At 44.6% G+C, this 20,557-nt stretch overlaps 1 non-coding gene and 1 pseudogene across 1 annotated transcript; both read right to left on the reverse strand.

The window, feature by feature from the left end:
• Window positions 1-10,819, reverse strand: LOC119921647 (annotated as a pseudogene).
• LOC119921724 lies at window positions 7,642-7,779 on the reverse strand. The gene has a single exon (XR_005448579.1). It is a non-coding gene; the product is annotated as a small nucleolar RNA SNORA7 (small nucleolar RNA).
• Window positions 10,820-20,557: the final 9,738 nt, after the last annotated feature.

Below are 20,557 nucleotides of genomic sequence, written 5' to 3' on the forward strand. Positions count from 1 at the left end.
CTACAATTTTGGGGAACACAGTTTTCTTCTCAATATTTTCTTCAGTACAACTTTCATCTCACTGTTTCTCAAACTGTAGATGAGAGGGTTTAGCAGAGGTGTGAGTAGAACATATGCCAGAGAGAGCAATTCCCTGCTCTGTGCAATGTAGCCGGTCTTTGGCTACAAGTAGGTGAGATTAGCTGGGCCATAGAATAGGGTTACAGAAGTCAGATGAGAGGCACAGGTGGAGAAGGCTTTTTGTCTTCCTGCTGTCGAAGACATTTTCAGAATAGTGTACAGAATGCAAGTGTAGGACAGAGGAATCATCAGGAAAGAAAGCATAACCCCTGAAATGGTGCCTATACAGGCATAGATTTCAAAGAGGAAGGTGTCTGCAGACACCAGCTCCAGTATCGGGGTAGTTTCACAGAAAGGAGTTTAATTTTATTGCGGCCACAAAACGGAAAGCTAAATACCCAAGGAGTTTGAATCATGCCAATAACTGACCCGGAAATTACGGAACCCACTGTGAGCTTGGTGACAACTGCTTTACTCATAAGGAAGTAGTAATGCAGGTGATTACAGATGTCCACGTAGGGATCATATGCCATTGTGCATAGGAGAAAGCATTCCGTAATCCCTAGAAATAGAATGAAATACATTTACACAGCACAGCCAGCAAATGAAATGGTTTTGTGATCCACTGAAAGAATCACAAGCATTTTAGGGACAATCATTCCACTGAAGCAAGTTTCTAAGATGGACAAGATCCTCCGGAATAAGTACATAGGAATGTGAAGACTGTTCCAGGGTGATGATGAATAAATGACCATGTTTCCTACCAAGACAATTAAGTAAATGATTAAAAATACCACAAGCAGAAGAAATTGCAGTTTGGGAAAGTTGGAAAAACCCAGGAGAATGAAGTCACTGACTTCACAGCACTCTGGTTCCCCTCATCATTTCAAGTATGAAAACACGAAGGCGAATGTTACGTTAATTCATTCATTCGTTCAATCTTATTTATTGAGTGCTTACTGTGTTCAGAGCACTGTACTAAGCGCTTGGGAAGTACAAATCGGCAACATACAGAGACGGTCCCTACCCACAAACGGGCTCACTGTCAAGAAGGGGAAGACAAACAAGAAAACAAAACATGTAGACAGTTGTCAAAATCGCCAGAACAAATAGAATTAAAGCTATATGCTCATCACATTGCCAAGATCTGCCCTTTCCTCTCCATCCATACTGCTACCCTGCTCATTCAAGCTCTCATCCTATCCCGTCTGGACTACTGCATCAGCCTTCTCTCTGATCTCCCATCCTCGTGTCTCTCCCCACTTCAATCCATACCTCATGCTGCTGCCCAGATTATCTTTGTCCAGAAACGCTCTGGGCATATTACTCCCCTCCTCAAAAATCTCCAGTGGCTACCAATCAATCTGCGCATCAGGAAGAAACTCCTCACCCTGGGCTTCAAGGCTCTCCATCACCTCGCCCCCTCCTACCTCACCTCCCTTCTCTCCTTCTACAGCCCACCCCGCACCCTCCGCTCCTCTGCCACTAATCTCCTCACCGTACCTCGTTCTCACCTATCCCGCCATCGATCCCCGGCCCACGTCATCCCCCGGGCCTGGAATGCCCTCCCTCTGACCATCCACCAAGCTAGCTCTCTTCCTCCCTTCAAGGCCCTACTGAGAGCTCACCTCCTCCAGGAGGCCTTCCCAGACTGAGCCCCTTCCTTCCTCTCCCCCTCGTCCCCCTCTCCATCCCCCCATCTTACCTTCTTCCCTTCCCCACAGCACCTGTATATATGTATATATGTTTGTGCATATTTATTACTCTATTTATTTATTTATTTTACTTGTACATATCTATTCTATTTATTTTATTTTGTTAGTATGTTTGGTTTTGTCTCCCCGTTTTCGACTGTGAGCCCACTGTTGAGTAGGGACTGTTTCTATATGTTGCCAATTTTTACTTCTCAAGCGCTTAGTACAGTGCTCTGCACACAGTAAGCGCTCAATAAATACGATTGATGATGATTAACAAAATAAAATAGAGTAATAAATCTGTACAAATATACAAAAGTGCTGTGGGGAGAAGAAGGAGGTAGGGCGGCCGGATGGGAAGGAGAAGAGAAAAAACGGTACTCATTCTGGTAAGGGGAAGGCCTCCCGGAGGAGGTGAGTGCTCAGTAGGGCTTTGAAGGAAGGAAGAGAGTAGCTTGTCGGATGAGTGGAGGGAGGGCATTACAGGACTGAGTAAAGACGTGGGCCAAAGGTCGAATGGTGGGACAGGCAGTAATGAGGTACAGTGAGGAAGTTGGCATCAGAGGAGTAGAGAGTGCAGGCTAGGCTGTAGAAGGAGAGAAGGGAGGTGATATAGGAGGGAGCGAGGTGATGGAGGGCCTTGAAGCTGAGAGTGAGGAGTTTTTGCTTGATTCGTAGGTTGACAGTTGACAATTTTGGTTGACAAAATTGGAGAATTTTGAGGAGGGGAGGAACATGCCCAGAGCGTTTCTGCACAAAGATAATCTGGGCAGCAGAGTGAAGTATAGACTGAAGTGGGGAGATAGAGGAGGATGGGAGATCAGAGAGGAGGCTGATGCAGTAATCCAGTCAGGATACGATGAGAGATTGAACCAGCAAGGTAGTGGTTTGGATGGAGATGAAAGGACGGAACTTGGCAATGTTAGGGTGAGACCTGCAGGTTTTGTTGGTGGTGTGGGGTGAACGAGAGAGCGGAGTCGAGGATGACACCAATGTTGCGGGTTTGTGAGATGGGAAGGATGGTAGTGCCATCTACCATCTACTACGGGAAAGTCAGGGAGAGGGCAGGGTTTGGGAGGGAAGATAAGGAGTTCAGTCTTGGACATATTGAGTTTTAGATGGTGGGCAGACATCCAGATGGAGATGTCCTGAAGGCAGGAGGAGATACGAGCCTGGAGGGAGGGAGAGAGAACAGGGGCAGAGATGTAGATTTGGGTGTCAACAGTGTAGAGGTGATAGTTGAAGCCTTGAGTGTGAATGAGTTCACCAAGGGAGTGAGTGTAGAGAGAACAGAAGGGGACCAAGAACTGACCCTTTAGGAACCCCCACAGTAAGGGGGTGGGAGGGGGATGAGGAGCCCGCAAAGGAGACTGAGAATGAACGTCCGGAGAGATGAGGAGAACCAGGAGTCTGTGAAGCCAAAGTTGGATAGCGTGTTGAGAAGACGGGAGTGATCCACAGTGTCGAAGGCAGCTGAGAGGTCGAAGAGGATTGGGATAGAGTAGGAGCCGTTGGACCTGGAAAGATGGAGGTCATTGCTGACCTTTGAGAGGGCAGTTTCAGGGTAGTGTAGGGGACGGAAGCCAGATTGGAGAGAGTCAAGGAGAGAGTTGGCGTTGAGGAATTTGAGGCAGTGGGTGTAGATGACTCGTTCTAGGAGTTTGGAAAGGAAGCGTAAGAAGGATATAGGGCGATAACTAGAAGGGGAAATGGGGTCAAGAGATTTTTTCAAGATGGGGAGACGTGGGAATGTTTGAAGGCAGAGGGGAAGGAATAAGTGGAGAGCGAGTGGTTGAAGATGGAAGTTAAGGAGGCTAGGAGGGAAGGGGCAAGAGATTTCAAAAAATGAGCGGGTACGGGGTCTGAAGCACAGGTGGATGGAGTAGCACTTGAGAGGAGGGAGTAGATGTCATCTGAAGATACTGCTGGGAAGGATGGAAAAGTAGTGGAGAGAGTTGAGAACTGGGGGAATGGAGAAGGGAGAGGGGTGACTTTGGGGTGCTCAGACCTGATGGAGTTAATTTTACTAATGAAGTAGGATGCCAGATAGTTGGGGGTGAGTGATGGAGGAGAGGGAGGAACAGGGGGCCTGAGAAGGAAGTTAAATTTATGGAGGAGTTGAAGGGGATGATGAGCATGAGTGTCAATAAGGGTGGAGAAATAGTTTTGCCTGGCAGAGGAGAGGGCAGAGGAGTTAAGGCACGAAAGAATAAACTTGATGTGAACCAGGTTGGCTTGGTGTTTAGTCTTTTGCCAACATCGTTCAGCAGCTCAAGCATAAGAGCGAAGGAGGTGGACAGTGTCACAGTGTCAGTGATCCAAGGCTGTGTGTTAGTGTACGAGAGCGGCAAAGGGAAAGAGGAGCGAGTGAGTCTAGCTGAGTAGAAAGGGTAGAGTTGAGAGGAGTAATGTTATCATCAAGATTGTGTAGAGAGGATAGGGAGGCGAGGTGAGGTGTGATGCCCTGAGAAATATGGGTGGGGTCGAGAGAGCGAAGGTCTCTGTGGGGTAGTAATATAGATTTACAGGCGGAGGAGTGTGAGTGAGGGGGCGGGTGAGAACGTTATGATCAGAGATAGGAATTTCAGAGTTGGTGAGGGTGGAGACAGTGCAGCGGTAGGAGATCATGAGGTAGAGGGTGTGACCAAGTAGGTGAGTGGGCAAGGTGGGGTGGAGCAGGAGTTTGGCAGAGTCAAGGTGAGATAGAAGGTGGGCGGCAGAGGAGTCAACAGGGACAACAATGTGGATGTTGAAGTCTCTGAGGATCAGAGTGGGCATGGAAAAGGAGAGAAGGAAGGTGAGAAAGGGGTCAAAATCGTTTAAAAAGTTAGAGGTGGGTCTGGGGGGCGGTAGTTGATGGCTACAAGAATCTGGAGGGGGTGGTAGAGGCAAATAATATGGGCTTCAAAGGAGGGGGAGGAAAGGGAAGTGGGAGGAATGATAGTGTGAAGCGACATTGGGGAGCGAGACAGAAGCTGACACCTCAACATCATCAATCGTATTTATTGAGCGCTTACTGTGTGCAGAGCACTGTACTAAGCGCTTGGGAAGTACAAGTTGGCAACATATAGAGACAGTCCCTACCCAACAGTGGGCTCACAGTCTAAAAGGGGGAGACAGAGAACAAAACCAAACATACTAACAAAATAAAATAAATACCATAGATATGTACAAGTAAAATAAATAAATAAATGGAGTAATAAATATGTACAAACATATATACATATATACAGGTGCTGTGGGGAAGGGAAGGAGGTACGTTGGGGGGATGGAGAGCGGGACGAGGGGGAGAGGAAGGAAGGGACTCTATCTGGGAAGGCCTCCTGGAGGAGGTGAGCCCTCAGTAGGGCCTTGAAGGGAGGAAGAGAGCTAGCTTGGCGGATGGTCAGAGGGAGGGCATTCCAGGCCCGGGAGATAACGTGGGTCGGGGGTCGATAGCGGGACAGGCGAGAACGAGGTATGGTGAGGAGATTAGCAGCAGAGGAGTGGAGGGTGCGGGGTGGGCTCCTCCTCCTCCTTTACCGGTGAGTCTTGGGGAGTGGAAGAAAATGAAGAGGCCTCCGCTGGAGAGACCAGCAGAAGAGACCATGTCATCCGGAGTGAGCCATGTTTCAGTTATTGTGCGGGAATAGGTCCAGGATGAAAGGGAGTTTACCTATAATGGAGTGGGGGTCCCAAAGGCCACACTTGGCAGCAGCTGTGGAGGGAGGGGGAAGGGTGCGAGGGGTGCGAAGGGTGGGGATGGTTTGGATTGGAATGAGTTGGTGGGGGCCTGGGCAGGGAGAGGGGGAAGAGCGGTGGTGATGAGAAAGGAGAACTGGGATGGGGTGGGGGCGGGGAGGAGGGAAGGGAGGGGGGTGGAAGGGATGGGTTGAAGGTTGGCGCTGGTACAGAGGGAGTGGGTGAGGGGAAGGGGTGGGGGCAGGGAAAAGGGAGGGAAAAGCTGGGTGGGAGAGGGGAAGGAGAAGGCGAGGAATGGGACCGGCAGTTGGGATCAGGAGAATTGATAGTTCATGTTGATTAACATGCAGTAGCAATAATAAATTAAGTAGATGATGACATCACAGACAGTAGTTAACCATTCATTCATTCATTCAATCGTACTTATTGAGCGCTTACTGTGTGGCGAACACTGTACTAAGCGCTTGGGAAGTACAAGTTTGGAACATATAGAGATGGTCCGTACCCAACAACAGGCTCACAGTCTAGAATGGGGACACAGACAACAAAACAAAACATATGGACAGGTGTCAAGCAATAACAATAATAAAATGAGCAGATGATGACATCATAGAGAGTAGTTAACAACTGATATGTAATGGAAATAAATACGCAGATGATGGCATCACAGTGAGCAGTTAACAATTAACATGCAATGGCAATGAAATAAGCAGGCGATGACATCATTGAGAGCCGTTAACAATTGACATTCGATGGGAATAATAAAATAAGCAGACGATGACATCATAGAGAGAAGTTAACAATTAACATGCAGAAGCAACCATAAAACAAGCAGATGATGCCCAAAGCAGAAGGATGAATTGCCCATGGGTCAGTCAAATCAAATCAAATCGAAAAGGCTAATGGCAAGAAGAATCCAGAGGCTCTTGGCAAAAATGTCTCTGAGGTGGAGGATGGAGTCCTATGGATGGCAGTTCTGCAGTAGTGTAGAACTGTTAAGGGGGGGTCATGGGAGAGGAGATCCCTGAGGAGAGGAATGAACAGCCGAATAGCATGGGTGGGCTGACTAGGTGCAAATGAGGTTGTTGTTAAAGTAAATCGGTAATATCAAGGGTCTTTTTCCCCGGGGAGGGGATCAGGAGGGGAATAAGTCAGGTTTGTACCGGGAAGGGTGGGGGAGGGGGCTCCTCAATGAAGGTCTCTTATGTGTTGGGGGGGAATGGAAGCAGGGCACATAGTGTATCACGATCAAGCAGGGGGGACACAACGTCCCACGATCCCAGTTGGCTACTTGGACAGAGTGGAGGTAGCTTCGAGTTGTGAGTCTAGGATGATGGTGGGGTGGGGGCCTAGCCCAGGGACCTCGGTGTCCTCGGGCGGGGATGCAGATGTCCGGGTGGGGGACGGCCAGAAGCTCGGCCGTGGGGCATGGGCGACGATGAGATGGACGGAGGGAGGGAGAGAGGGAGGGGGAGCACTGGTCCTCGCGGTGGTGTCCGGAGGAGGGGATCCTTCCAGGAGCGGCCAGGGCCGCGCGGTGTGATGGCGGGCGGGGGGGCCTCTCATGATCGGAATCCCGGGCACTTATGGCGGCGCTTCTGGCAGCGCCCTGAGGTGAGGATCCTATCGGGAGCAGCAGGGCCGCCTGGTGTGGTGGTGAGCGGGCATCTCAGGATCGGGATCCCAGGCTCCTATGGCGGTGCTCTGAGGAGAAAGATCTTTCCGGGAGCAGCAGGGCCGCGCATTTAATGCTCTTCAGCATAAGTTTAACCTATTCTGAAATCCGGCTTCTGCAATGACTTAACATCCTGTTCAATTTTAATTCCCAGACATCTGTGAGAGATCAGAAATCAATTCCCATATCTTCTGCGATCTCCATTTGGTATTTGGTACATTCACTGAGCAAATCACCAGGATAGGAAATTTCCCACAAAGCTGAGAAATGGATGATGGATATTCCTAGACCAAAAGGACAGAAGCAGATTTGCCATTAGATGGAGAGTTTCTCTGACCCATAGCGACACCACGGACACATCTCTTCCAGAATGCCCCACCTCCATCTGGAATCGTTCTGGTAGTGGATCCACAGAGTGTTCTTCGTAAAAATATAGAAGTAGTTTGCCATTGCCTTCTTCCACGCAGTCAACTTCAGTCTCTGCCGTCGATTATCTCCAATGCTGCTGCTGCCCAGTGCAGTTGAGTTTTAACTTGTAGCAGATTGCCTTCCAATTACTAGCCACTGCCCAAGCTAAGAATAGAATGGGTATGCTTCTGATTGACTCTCTCTCCCATAGTCGAGACTGGTAGAGTACTGGAAACTCTCCGGGTGCGACCCTGAGAGAGGGGTCCATTAATGCAATAACAATATAAATGAATAAATTATGGATAAGTAAATAGGTGCTTTGGAACTGATGGGGTTAGTATAGGGTGAAAATCCCAGTACAAGGGTGATAGGGAAGGGAGTGGAAGAAGAGGAAATTAGGGCCTAGTTCAGAAAGGGCTCATGGAGAAGATTTGCCTTCAATAAGGCTTTGAGAGTGAGAGAATAATCATCTGTTGGATACAAAGAGGGAGAGATTCCAGGCCAGTGGTAGGAAGTGGGTGAGAAATTAGCAGTGAGGTAGATGAAAATAGTCTCCACTTGTGGCAAAGGGAACTTTGTGGTTATTTACTTATTTATTATGTTAATGCCCCTCTTCCCTTCTAGACAGTAAGCTTCTTCTGGGCAAATAATCTTCTTACCAACTCTATTTTATTGTATTCTCCCAAGTGATTAGTACTTAGTGCTTAGTGCTGCATGGAGTAAGTGCTCAATATGCACCATCGATTTATTGATTGCTGGTTGCCCTTATTAAAACATCTCAATGTTTAGGGATGTACCAGCATTTAGGAGAAGCAGTGTGGCTCAGTGGAAAGAGCACAGGATTTGGAGTCAGAGGTCTTGGGTTCATATCCCCGGTCTGCCAATTTTCAGCTGTGTGACTTTGGGCTAGTCAGTTAACTTCTCTGTGCCTTAGCTACCTCAAATGCAGAATGGGAATTAATACTGTGAGCCCCCTGTGGGACAATCTGATCACCTTGTAACCTCCCCAGCGCTTACAACAGTGCTTTGCACATAGTAAGTGCTTAATAAATGCCATCATTATTCTTATTATCCTGCCTCTGGCCTGGAACATGCTTCCTCTTCACATGACAGACAATGGCTCTCTCCACCTTCAAAGCTCTACTGAAGGCACATCTCCAAGAGGCGTTCTCTGACTAGGCCCACATTTATTCTTTTCTCACTCTCTTCTGTGTTACCCTGGTTTGCCCCCTTTACTCATCTCTTCCTTAACCCCATAACATTTATGTATTCATTCATTGATTCAATCATATTTATTGAACACTTACTGTGTGCAAAGCACTGTACTAAGCACTTGGGAGAGTACACTACAACAACAAAAAACATACACATTCCCTGCCCACAATGAGCTCACAGTATAATGAGAGTAAATAGATTGACAAATAGAGAACCAGGATGGTATAATGGATAAAGCACGGGCTGGGAGTCAGAAAGTCATGGGTTCTAATCCTAGTTCCACTACCTGTCTGCTGTGCGAACTTGGGCAAATCACTTCACTTCTCTGGGCCTCAGTTACCTCATCTGTAAAATGGGGATTGCTTTGGGGATTGATACTGTAAGCCCCACATGGGATAGGGACTGTGTCCAACTCAATTTGCTTGTATCCACTCCACTGCTTAGTACAGTGGCTGGCACATAGTAAGCACGTAATGAATACCATTATTAGAGGGGGCGATAGACATTAATATAAATAAATACATATATAAACTACAGATTTACACATATATGCTTTGGGGGGGGAGAGGGAGTATGAATAAAAGGAGCAAGTCAGGGTGACGTAAAAGGGAGTGGGAGAAGAGGAGAGGAGGGCTTAGTGGGTTGGGACCATCTCTATATGATGCCAACTTGTACTTCCCAAGCGCTTAGTACAGTGCTCTGCACAAAGTTAGGGCTTAATAAATACGATTGAATGAATGAATGAATGAATCAGGGAAAGCTCCTTGGACAAGATGTGCTTTCAATAAGGCTTTGAAGTGGGGGAGAGCAATTATCTTTCTTCCTAGAAGCCTTCTCAGACTAAGCCCCCCTTTTCCTCATCTCCCACTCTCTTCTGCAATGCCCCGATTTGCTCCCTTTTCTCTCCCTCACCCCAGCCCCACAAGCACTTATTTATATACCTCTAATTTTATTTATTTATATGATGTCTGTTTATTTGTATTGACGTCTGTCCCCCTGCCCCCCAACCCCCCTGCTAGACTGTTAGCTTGTTGTGGGCAGGGATTTTTACTCTTTATTTCTGAATTGCACTTTCCCAAGCACTTAATACAGTGCTCTGCACACAGTAAGTGCTCAGTACATATGATTGAATCAATGGATGAATCTGTCTGCTATGAGAAGGAAGGACATTCCACGCCAGAGTTAAGATATGGGCAAGAGGTTGGCGGTGCGATAGACAAGATTCTAGACTGTGAGCCCGTTGTTGGGTAGGGATCGTCTTTATATGTTGCCGACTTGTACTTTCCAAGCGCTTAGTACAGTGTTCTGCACACAGTAAGCGCTCAATAAATACGATTGAATGAATGAATGAATGAATGAATTGAGCGACAGCAAGTTGGTTATGTAAATATCTGTAATTTATTTGCTCATATTAATAAATATAAATCTGTCTCGCCCCCACCCCCCCGGGATTGTGAGCTCACTGTGGGCCGGGAATGCATCTACCAACTCTGTTGTATTGTACACTCCTAAGCCCTTATTACAATGCACTGCTTATGGTAGGCGCTCAATAAGTATGATTGATTGATAGCAGGAGCAGAGCCTGTCCGGAAACTGCCTTTAAGATGTCCAGAATATTGGAGATGCCAAACCATTCATAACCCAGGATTTTGACCTGATGTAGTGAGATACACAAGAACTGCCCATTCCAAGCACTGTTAAATTATGTAATACTTTTATTGTGTCAGTTTTCATTTTTTTATGCTCCCATTGATTATAACTTATTCTTCCCTCTTCTATGTCTGTTCTTCCCCACTTATACTGAAAACCAGTGTGGAATGGAACTTGTACGTAGAACTGTTGATTTTATATGCAACTCAATATTTAGTATGATGCCTGATATGAAGTACTTCATAAATATCACTATCAATTTTCAACTCATCCCTTTCACCTCCCAACTTAAGCCTGTCTCAAACTCCTGGTGGTTTTTAATCCACAGTATGTCCGGGATCCATTTCTTCATCTCTGACTTTATGGTCATCCTCTAATACAAACCCTGGTCGCTTCCTGGCTGGAGTACTTCATCAGTCTCCTTAATGGTCCCCATGCTTCAGCTTCTCTCCCCTTCAGTCTACTCTACATCTTGGGAGGGATCAGACCACCTTCCACAAATATAATTCAGAACGCACTACTAGACTCCTCAAAATCTCTAATGGTCACTCGTTTCTCTCCAAACTATTTGATATAAGCAGCGTGCCCTAATGAACAGAACCTGAGAGTCTGAAGGACCTGGGTTCTAATCTTGGTTCCACTACTTGTCTGCTGTGTGACCTTGGGTAAGTTACTTAACTTCTCTGTCCCTCAGTTACCTCATCTGTAAAATGAACGCTATATGGGGCATGGACTGTGTCCACCCTGAGGAGTGTGTATCGACCTCAGCACTTAGGTCATTGGTGGCTCATAGTAGGCACTTCACAAATATCATAATAAAATGTATATAAAGCTCTCCACTTATCTCTCTTGACCTCTCTGCTTGTTTCACTATATTGCAGCCCACACTTTCAACTTAAGGCTGTCAGGGCAGGGAAATTCCCACTCTGTTCTGAGGTTGTCTTTACACTGTGGTTGGAACTGATAAAGGCTGATGTCACCGAGGGAACAATAAAGAGCAAACTCTGGGATGGGTTGAGCTAGGGTCAAAAGAGTAGGAAACTGCTGATTGGGCTGAGGAAGGAAGGAAGCTATGGGAAGTGTATTCCCTACATCCCTTTCCTGCCTCACGTTTTAAAGAGAAGCCCTTTGGTGTCTTTGGAGGGGAGTTAGGTTGAAGGGAGTGTATAGGAGTCTTGAAATTGGGATCACGAGACGAAAAAGGGGAGTTGTTTCAGATCATTTGGCCAGACCTGGCTACGTGCCTGAATAAGGTGGTCTTGACTAAACCCAGTCTTTACTATGATGGTAAGCTTCATCTCCAGGATCCAGGGGCCAGAAGGTGCAAAAATGAGGCAGCTCTTTTCCACCTCTGTCTCTCATTGACTTTTGTATTTCTTAGCCTGATTCCTGTAGTGAGTGCCTCTGCCTCATGAGCATATCTTGAGTAGTGGGAGGCTATTCCAGGTGTCCTTGATGGGTGGAAGAAGTCCCGGAGTCACTACAGATAAGCAGACCTAACCTAAGAGAAATCACCCTTCTGAGTTCCTGTAGGAGGGAGACTTTGGAAATGATTCAGTACAGTCCAAGGAGAGAAAAGCTTCAGAGAAGAAAGAAGGGATTTGGCCATGTTTTCTAGATTGTCTTTTAGAGGGAGTTCATTAAACAAAAGCAACGAAGAGTAGCATTCCCCACAGAGCAGTAAAAGAAAGATCCTTTTGTATTTAAAGGTCAGTGAACCTCTTTGGAGTCCAAATGTATCTTGGTGATCTCAAAGACACAAAAACTATGATCGCTGTTAGAGACCCACATTATTTCACTGGACTTTCAGCATTGGAAGATATGAAGTAAATTATTGGGAAGCACTCTGAAAGCAAGAAATAAATAAAAATCAGATCATTTTAAAATGTAAATGATGTAAGAAGATTTATGCCTTATGAGGACGGTACTTCAATATATATAATACGTGCCATCATCGACCCCCAGCCCACATCCTCCCCCTGGCGTGGAATGCCCTCCCTTCGCTCATCCGCCGATCTACCTTTCTTCCTCTCTTCAAAGCCCTACTGAGAGCTCACCTCCTCCGGAAGGCCTTCCCAGACTGAGCCCCCTCCTTCCTCTCCTCCTCCCCATCCCCCTGCCCTACCTCCTTCCCCTCCCCACGGCACCTGTATATATGTTTGTACAGACTTATTACTCTATTTTACTTGTACGTATTTACTATTCTATTTATTTTATTTTGTTAATATGTTTTGTTTTGTTGTCTGTCTCCCCCTTTTAGACTGTGAGCCCGTTGTTGGGTAGGTACCACCTTTATATGTTGCCAACTTGTACTTCCCAAGTGCTTAGTACAGTTCTCTGCACACAGGAAGTGCTCAATAAGTACGATTGAATGAATGAATGAATTCAGAAAAGTAATTGTTGCAAGTAATAAGGAATTGGTTTGAAATCAAAATAGAATTTTAATCTACACTTTGGCTATTTGTTGCTCAAAAATCAAAAAGCATCCTATTTGCCTGTGTGGGTAAGTTAACCATATGGTAATTTATAAAATTGGATTTCTATTTACTTTAACATCTATTTTTCTTCATTTTTTTCTAGGATGCTTATGAATACATTGTAAGTAACTTTTTAATGAAAATCACTTGCAATTCTTCTAGGTGTCGTTAAAATCAAATCATGAAGGTGGCTAGACTGTTTCCCTTTACATGAGGGACAGCAAGAAAGGATGTTGGACTGTATACTTTGACTCCCCCTTTCTCTCCTAACTGCCTCCCGCCTCCTTCCCAACCACACACATAACATGAGGGGATTGACATATTTACTATCTCTTTAAAATAAATTAAACACAAACTTAAAAAAATCACCTAGCTGATTACTTACTAGAAGTACTGAATATCAAAAGGCACATTGTGTGCTTATTTTTCTTAATTATCCAGATTTTACCTAGGGAACATTTCAAAATTAACATGGATTTAGTACCACTGTAACACCACTGCCTTTCTTTGCTCTGTAATGATTACTGTAATTCAGATTCTTTCCCTGTCCTGGGCTGAGTCTGCCCCAGACTATGGATGTCATTTAGAATATAAAGATTTGTCACAGACATCATTTAATGGTGTCCATATCATATCAGCAATCAATCAATAAATGGTATTTATTGAGCACTTACTATAAGCAGAGCACTGTGCTAATACAATAGAATTAGCAGACATGAACCCTGCCCATAATGATCTTTAAGTCTAGAGGACTGAAGTGCAGATTGTCCCAATCCCCACCACCCCAAAACCTTATCCCCCATTGTCACCCATTACTAACAGTAGTGATTCATGGCAAAATGGCAGAACTCTGAGCCTAAAATGCTTGGCCTAGTGGTTAGAGCATGGACCTGGGAGTCATAAAGATCTGAGTTCTAATCCCGGCTCTGCCTCTTGTCTGCGGCGTGTCCTTGGGGAATTCACTTCATTTTTCTGGGCCTCAGTTGCCTCATCTGTAAAATGGGGATTAAGACTGAGAGTCTTATATGGGACAAGGACTGTGTCCAACCCGATTATCTACTCCAGTACTTAGTACAGTGTCTGGAACACAGTAAGTACTTAGCAAATACCACAATTATTAACCCCCCTGTTGGTCTTATCAGTAATCAGACAGTCTTAAGATAATAAAAGATGAAATGGTATATTCTAAAATCTATGAATATTTCCCAAATTTCCGATGCTTATGAGTTTGGATCCCAGTGATTTCATCCACATAGGAGGACAAAAGGTTGCCTTCATCTGTGTAGGAGAATGGGTTTCCTGTTCTAGAGTGTTTAGGAGTTGGGGTTGCAGAGGTTTGACCTTCTCCCGCAGTGTAGAGCCCAAAATCCTTTTGTGGTGCCTTTGTGCATAAAGCACAACTAAGGGTGCAGAGTATTATTCGGTAGCTTGCTTGAGAGAATAACAGCGAGTGGTAGCCACCTGCACCCTGAAGCTTTTAATCAGTCTGACTACTGCTACTCAGTTGCCCCCTCATTCACAGTAGTTCCTTCTACAAATATCATTTAGGGGCAACAGTGAGCTGGAGGATGTTCAGAAGAGATAAAATATATTTAAGTGCGCAGTGTAAATGATAGTGATATCTATTTGAACAGAATTAACTGATTTTGTTTCTGGGATTTGTGAATATGGAATACCCTGTGTGCATTGTCTACATGATTTAATCAAAACTTTCTGATTTTGTCCTTTTCACAGCTGAATAATTTAGAAGAAATGGAGGAGGGAAATCCGACTGTAGGAAAATTTGTTCTCCTGGGATTTCTGGATCTTCCCAAACTGAAAGAATTCCTCTTTGGGTTTTCATATTCAGCTACATGAGCATCCTGGCAGGAAATGGACTCCTAATTACAATTACCACCAAGGATCAAACGGTATCTTCACATAACCGTGTACGTTTTCCTTAGGAACCTCTTCTTGGAAATCTGTGATACAACTGTAACTCTACCGAGAATGCTGATGAGTCTCCATCATCATCATCAATCGTATTTATTGAGCGCTTACTATGTGCAGAGCACCTTACTAAGCGTTTGGGAAGTACAAACTGGCAACATATAGAGACAGTCCCTACCCAACAGTGGGCTCACAGTCTAAAAGGGGGAGACAGAGAACAAAACCAAACATACTAATAAAATAAAATAAATAGAATAGATATGTACAAATAAAATAAATAAATAAATAAATAGAGTAATAAATATGTACAAACATATATACATATATACAGGTGCTGTGGGGAAGGGAAGGAGGTAAGATGAGGGGATGGAGCGGGGGACGAAGGGGACAGGAAGGAAGGGGATCAGTCTGGGAAGGCCTCCTGGAGGAGGTGAGCTCTCAGTAGGGCCTTGAAGGGAGGAAGAGAGCTAGCTTGGCGGATGGGCAGAGGGAGGGCATTCCAGGCCCGGGGGATGACGTGGGCCGGGGGTCGATGGCGGGACAGGCGAGAGCGAGGTACGGTGAGGAGATCAGCGGTGGAGGAGCGGAGGGTGCTGACTGGGCTGTAGAAGGAGTGAAGGGAGGTGAGGTAGGAGGGGGCTAGGTGATGGACAGCCTTGAAGCCCAGGGTGAGGAGTTTCTGCCTGATGCGCAGATTGATTGGTAGCCACTGGAGATATTTGAGGAGGGGAGTAATATGCCCAGAGCGTTTCTGGACAAAGATAATTCGGGCAGCAGCATGAAGTATGGATTGAAGTGGAGAGAGACACGAGGATTGGTGATCAGAGAGAAGGCTGATGCAGTAGTCCAGACGGGATAGGATGAGAGCTTGAATGAGCAGGGTAGCGGTTGGGATAGAGAGGAAAGGGCGGATCTTGGCAATGTTGTGGAGCTGAGACCGGCAGGTTTTGGTGACGGCTTGGATGTGAGGGGTGAATGAGAGAGCGGAGTCGAGGATGATACCAAGTTTGCGGGCTTGTGAGACGGGAAAGATGGTAGTGCCATCAACAGAGATGGGAAAGTCAGGGTGTCCAGACACAGGATGAACTATTTCTTTCCTTTCGTATGCTGCACAGATGTGCTTCCTCTTATTTCTTGGAACCACAGAGTGCTTCCTCCTGGATGTGATGGTGTAAGATCATTACATGGTCATATGTAATCCACTGCGGTACCCAATCATCATGAGCCATAAAGTGTGTTTCTTGCTGGCACTTGGTTCTTGAATTAGTGGCATTCCAGTCCAGATAGGGCAGATGGGTCAGATATTCTCCCTGCCCTTCTGTGATTCCAACAAGCTGAACCATTTTTTCTGCGATATCCTACCAGTATTCAAGCTGGCCCTTGGGGACATTTTATGAATCAACTCTCAGCCTATGCTGTGGCCCTGCTCTTTGTAACAGCCCCATTTTTCTTGATATTCGCGTCCAACGTCAAAATCTTCTCATTCATTCATTCATTCAGTCAGTCAGTTAATCATGATTATTGAGTGCTTACTGTGTGCAGAGCATTGTACTAAGCACTTAGCATTGTACTAAGCACTTAGCACTCTTCCATCCTGAAGTTACCTTCGGCCACAGGGAGGCACAAAGAATTCCCCACCTGTTCTTCCTACCTCATTGTTGTCACCTCGTTCTTTGGATTCGGTATCATCACATATCTACGGCCCAAGTCAAGCCACTTGGCAGATGTGAATAATTTCTGTATTTGTTCTATACAATTGTAACACCAGTATTTAATGCCATGATATGCAGCCTGAGAAACAAGGAGGTGATTGTTGCCCTGAAATTTTCTATCACAAAGATTACTTAGTTAGGTGATCACATGAACTGAGGAAGCTGTTTTCCTAACAGTTCATCATGTATTGATACCAAGAATCTCTTATTCCTAGCTACTTCAATTACCCCAAGCCTATATAGATATGCCCTCAATAATAATGGCACTGTTAAGCGCTTACTATTTGCAAAGCACTGTTCTGAGTGCTGGGGAGGATATAAGGTGATCAGGTTGTCCCACGTGGGGCTCACAGTCTTCATCCCCATTTTACAGATGAGGTAACCGAGGCCCAGAGAAGCTAAGTGACTTGCCACGGAGAAGCTAAGTGACTTGCCCAAGGTCACACAGCTGACAATTGGTGGAGCCGGGATTTGAACCCATGACCTCTGACTCCCAAGCCCGTGCTCTTTCCATTGAGCCACTCTGCTTTCAATACGAACTCTCTTGTGTCCAGGGTAACGTTGTGTCAAAGCACAGAATCTCAGCATGGCCTGCAGACCATTTCACGTGCAAACGGGGTCAGATATCCTCTTCAGAAGAGATAAAATATATAGGAGTGAACATTGCTTTAACTTCTATTTGCTCAGCTGTTAAATTTAATCATTCATTTACTAAGGAAAGAATAAATAGGTAATAAGCTACATTGAGCCTGACAAACTGACTCTTCAGTGTATTTTGCATGTTTCCTTTTATATTCTTGCTTCTTATCTAATTAACCAAATTGATTGACTAGTCTGTTTAGGCAGATTTTTTTCAGAAGAAATCCATTTAGGTTCGAATCCACACAAATACTTTAGGAACCAAGTGACTAGTTGCAGGAGTTGAACCTCTGAGGCAGAACTAATACTTCTAGAGTCTTGTACCATTAGCATATATCTGTCATGAGAGCTGCAGTCCCATACCTCAGGCCAATGATCCAAAGTTAGAGAATGGGGAGAAAAAGGTAAAAAAGAGAATCAAATTCAGAGAGAAGGAGATAATGGAAATGGTTTTGGTGACTATTGAAATCTCTATGCTTGAAATCTCTGCCCAGAAAACACTACTTTTATAGTGCTTTCATCTGTAAAATGGGGATTAAGACTATGAGCCCCCCGTGGGACAACCTGATCACCTTGTAACCTCCTCAGTGCTTAGAACAGTGCTTTGCACATAGTAAGCACTTAATAAATGCCATTATTATTATTATAGTCTTTGCTAGATAACCAAGGCTCAGATTCAGGTAGAAAGAGGACAACAAGCAAAGTAAGTGATCTGTGTCTCCATGATGGTTGGAAAAAAAAAGAAGTCACATCCTTCCACTGTGTTGCCCCAGAAAAAGGGTACTTCCGGGGAAAATAGTAATTTAGGAATCCTAAGAGAATTGGATTAAAGCAGAAGATGTAATCAGAAGCATATAGTGAGAGAGGCAAGGAAATCTCCACATTCTGAAATTCACTTCTGAAGAACCATCAGTCTGGGCCAATAGTAGAAATATCTGCCCAAGTCTAATGTTAACCTACAAATCATATGGTGGTATTTAATGAACACTGGACAAAGTACTAGGGAGAATATAACAGCTTGTAGACATGCTCCCTGCCCATAAGGAGATTAGAGTCTAAATGATTTGGCACACATGAATACTGTCATTTAAGACCATCATCGTCAACACTCAATAACTGCACTGCTTTAAGTATGGCTTCACTAAGGAAGTTTTCATGGAATTGTATCAGGCAACCACTGAAGATATTAACTATGGTATTCAATTTCTATATGGCAAAGCATAAGACAGCACTGAGGTAGACCAAATTATCATTATCATTATCATCATCATCAATGGTATTTACTGATCATTTATTAAGTGCAGAACCATGTAATAAGCACATACGCTAGTAAAATATTAAAGAGTTAATACTCATGTTGACTGCCCCCAAAAAGCTTCCAGTCTGTTGATGTCTATCTCCCCCCATATAGACTGTGAGCCTGTTGTGGGCAGGGGTTGTCTCTCTTCATTGCAGTATTGTACTTTCCAAGTGCTTAGTACAGTGCTCTGCACGCAATAAGTGCTCAATAAATATGACTGAATGAATGAATGAATATAGGCTAGATGGAGGGGCAGACAGTTATATAACGAAGTAGCGTGGTTTAGTGGAAAGAGCCCAGGTTTGGGAGTCAGAGGTCATGGGTTCTAATCCCGGCTCTGCCACTTCTCAGCTGTGTGACTTTGGGCAAGTCACTTAACCTCTCTGTGCCTCAGTTCCCTCATCTGTAAAATGGGGAATAAGTCTGTGAGCCCCACGTGGGTCAACCTGATTACCGAGTATCTACCTCAGCGCTTAGAACAGTGCTTGGCACATAGTAAGTGCTTAACAAATACCATTATTATTATTATTATTATATGAATGAGACACTAATCCTTCTACATGAAACTCGATATCTACTGAGTCACATTTAACATCAGTCAGTGGTATTTACTGAGTACTTACTGTGAACAGCACTGTGATAAATGCTTGGGAGAATACAATGAAACATAATTAGCAGACACATTCCTTGTCCATGTTCCTGGGTACATGCAGGTAAATCGGATATAGATTTCATGTATGAATATCAAATATTTCAAATTGACTTGCATAAATCCTGGGGAAGATGGAGTGGATGAGTGGTCCAGGGATATGGACACAGTTCCAATGAACTAAGATGCTTTACAGAATAAGGAAGTTGCGTGTCATTTATTAATGAATTTAATGAGAACAGAAAATTTCACTTGCATTTAAAAAGTATATTCAGTCATCCATTCAATCGTATTTATTGGGCACTTACTGAATGCAGGGCACTGTACTAAGAGCCTGGGATGAAACACATTGAGGGCTAATAATAAAGTATTAAAAATATCTTTGTTTTCATTGACCCTCCATTCAATTATTCTCATCATGAGTACCAATTCTGGAGTGCTTGTTTTTACAGAAAAAAATACTCTGAAGATATCTTGATGGGAAATATCGTTTCAAAGTTGTGTGATTAATTCTCATGGGATTTTCCAACATGTTCAAACTTCAGGAGCTTCTTTTGGTTGTTCCTGGTCATTTACTTGATTATTACTATGGCAAATGCCTTTACAGTTATAATAACCAAACACTCACTCCCCATACCCAGCTCCTTTTTCCATGGGAATCTGTCCTTGCTGGAAATCTGTTATCGACAGTTACTCTTCCCAGAATATTGCTGAACCTCAAGACAGAGGACAGAACTTTTTTCTTCCCTCTCTGAGCTACTCTGCTGTTTACTTTTATTTTTCTTGGTGTTACAGAATATGTCCTCCTGGAAATGATGGTATATGATTTTTCTGGTGTTTGTTAAGCACCTACTATGTGCCAGGCACTCTACTAAGCTTAGTGATAGATATGAGTGAACAAGGTTAGACATAATTCAAGTCCAACATAGGGCTCTCAGTCTTAATCCCCATTTTACAGATGAGGAAATTGAAGCACAGAGAAATAAAGTGACCTGCCCAAGGTCACACAGCACACAAATGGCAGAGCTGGGATTAGAACCCAGATTCTTCCAACTCCCAAGTCTAAACTGTATCATTTTGGCCATGGAGCTGCTCTTATGAGGCCATATGTAACCCCGTGAGTTACCCACTTATCATGAGCTACAAACTGTGTGTCCAGCATGTAGTTATTATATGGAAGTTACCTTCCAATCTAGATAGGGCAAATATATTGAATCTTCACACAACACTTTGTGATATGAATAAAATTAACCATTTTTTTTCTGTGACTTGCCTCCGATTCCAAAGCGGGTATTGGCATTTGTAAGTGTTTACTATGTACCAGGCACTGTACTAAGCATGGAAGCAGGCAAATGGGGTTGGACACAGTTTTCATCCCACATGGGGCTCACAATCTCAATCGCCATTTTACACATGAGACAAGTGAGGCCCAAGAGGGTGAAGTGACTTGCCCAAGGTCACAGAGCAG

The sequence above is a fragment of the Tachyglossus aculeatus genome (assembly GCF_015852505.1).
Source record: "Tachyglossus aculeatus isolate mTacAcu1 chromosome 12 unlocalized genomic scaffold, mTacAcu1.pri SUPER_6_unloc_4, whole genome shotgun sequence".
In the NCBI taxonomy this organism is placed as follows: Eukaryota; Metazoa; Chordata; class Mammalia; order Monotremata; family Tachyglossidae; genus Tachyglossus; species Tachyglossus aculeatus.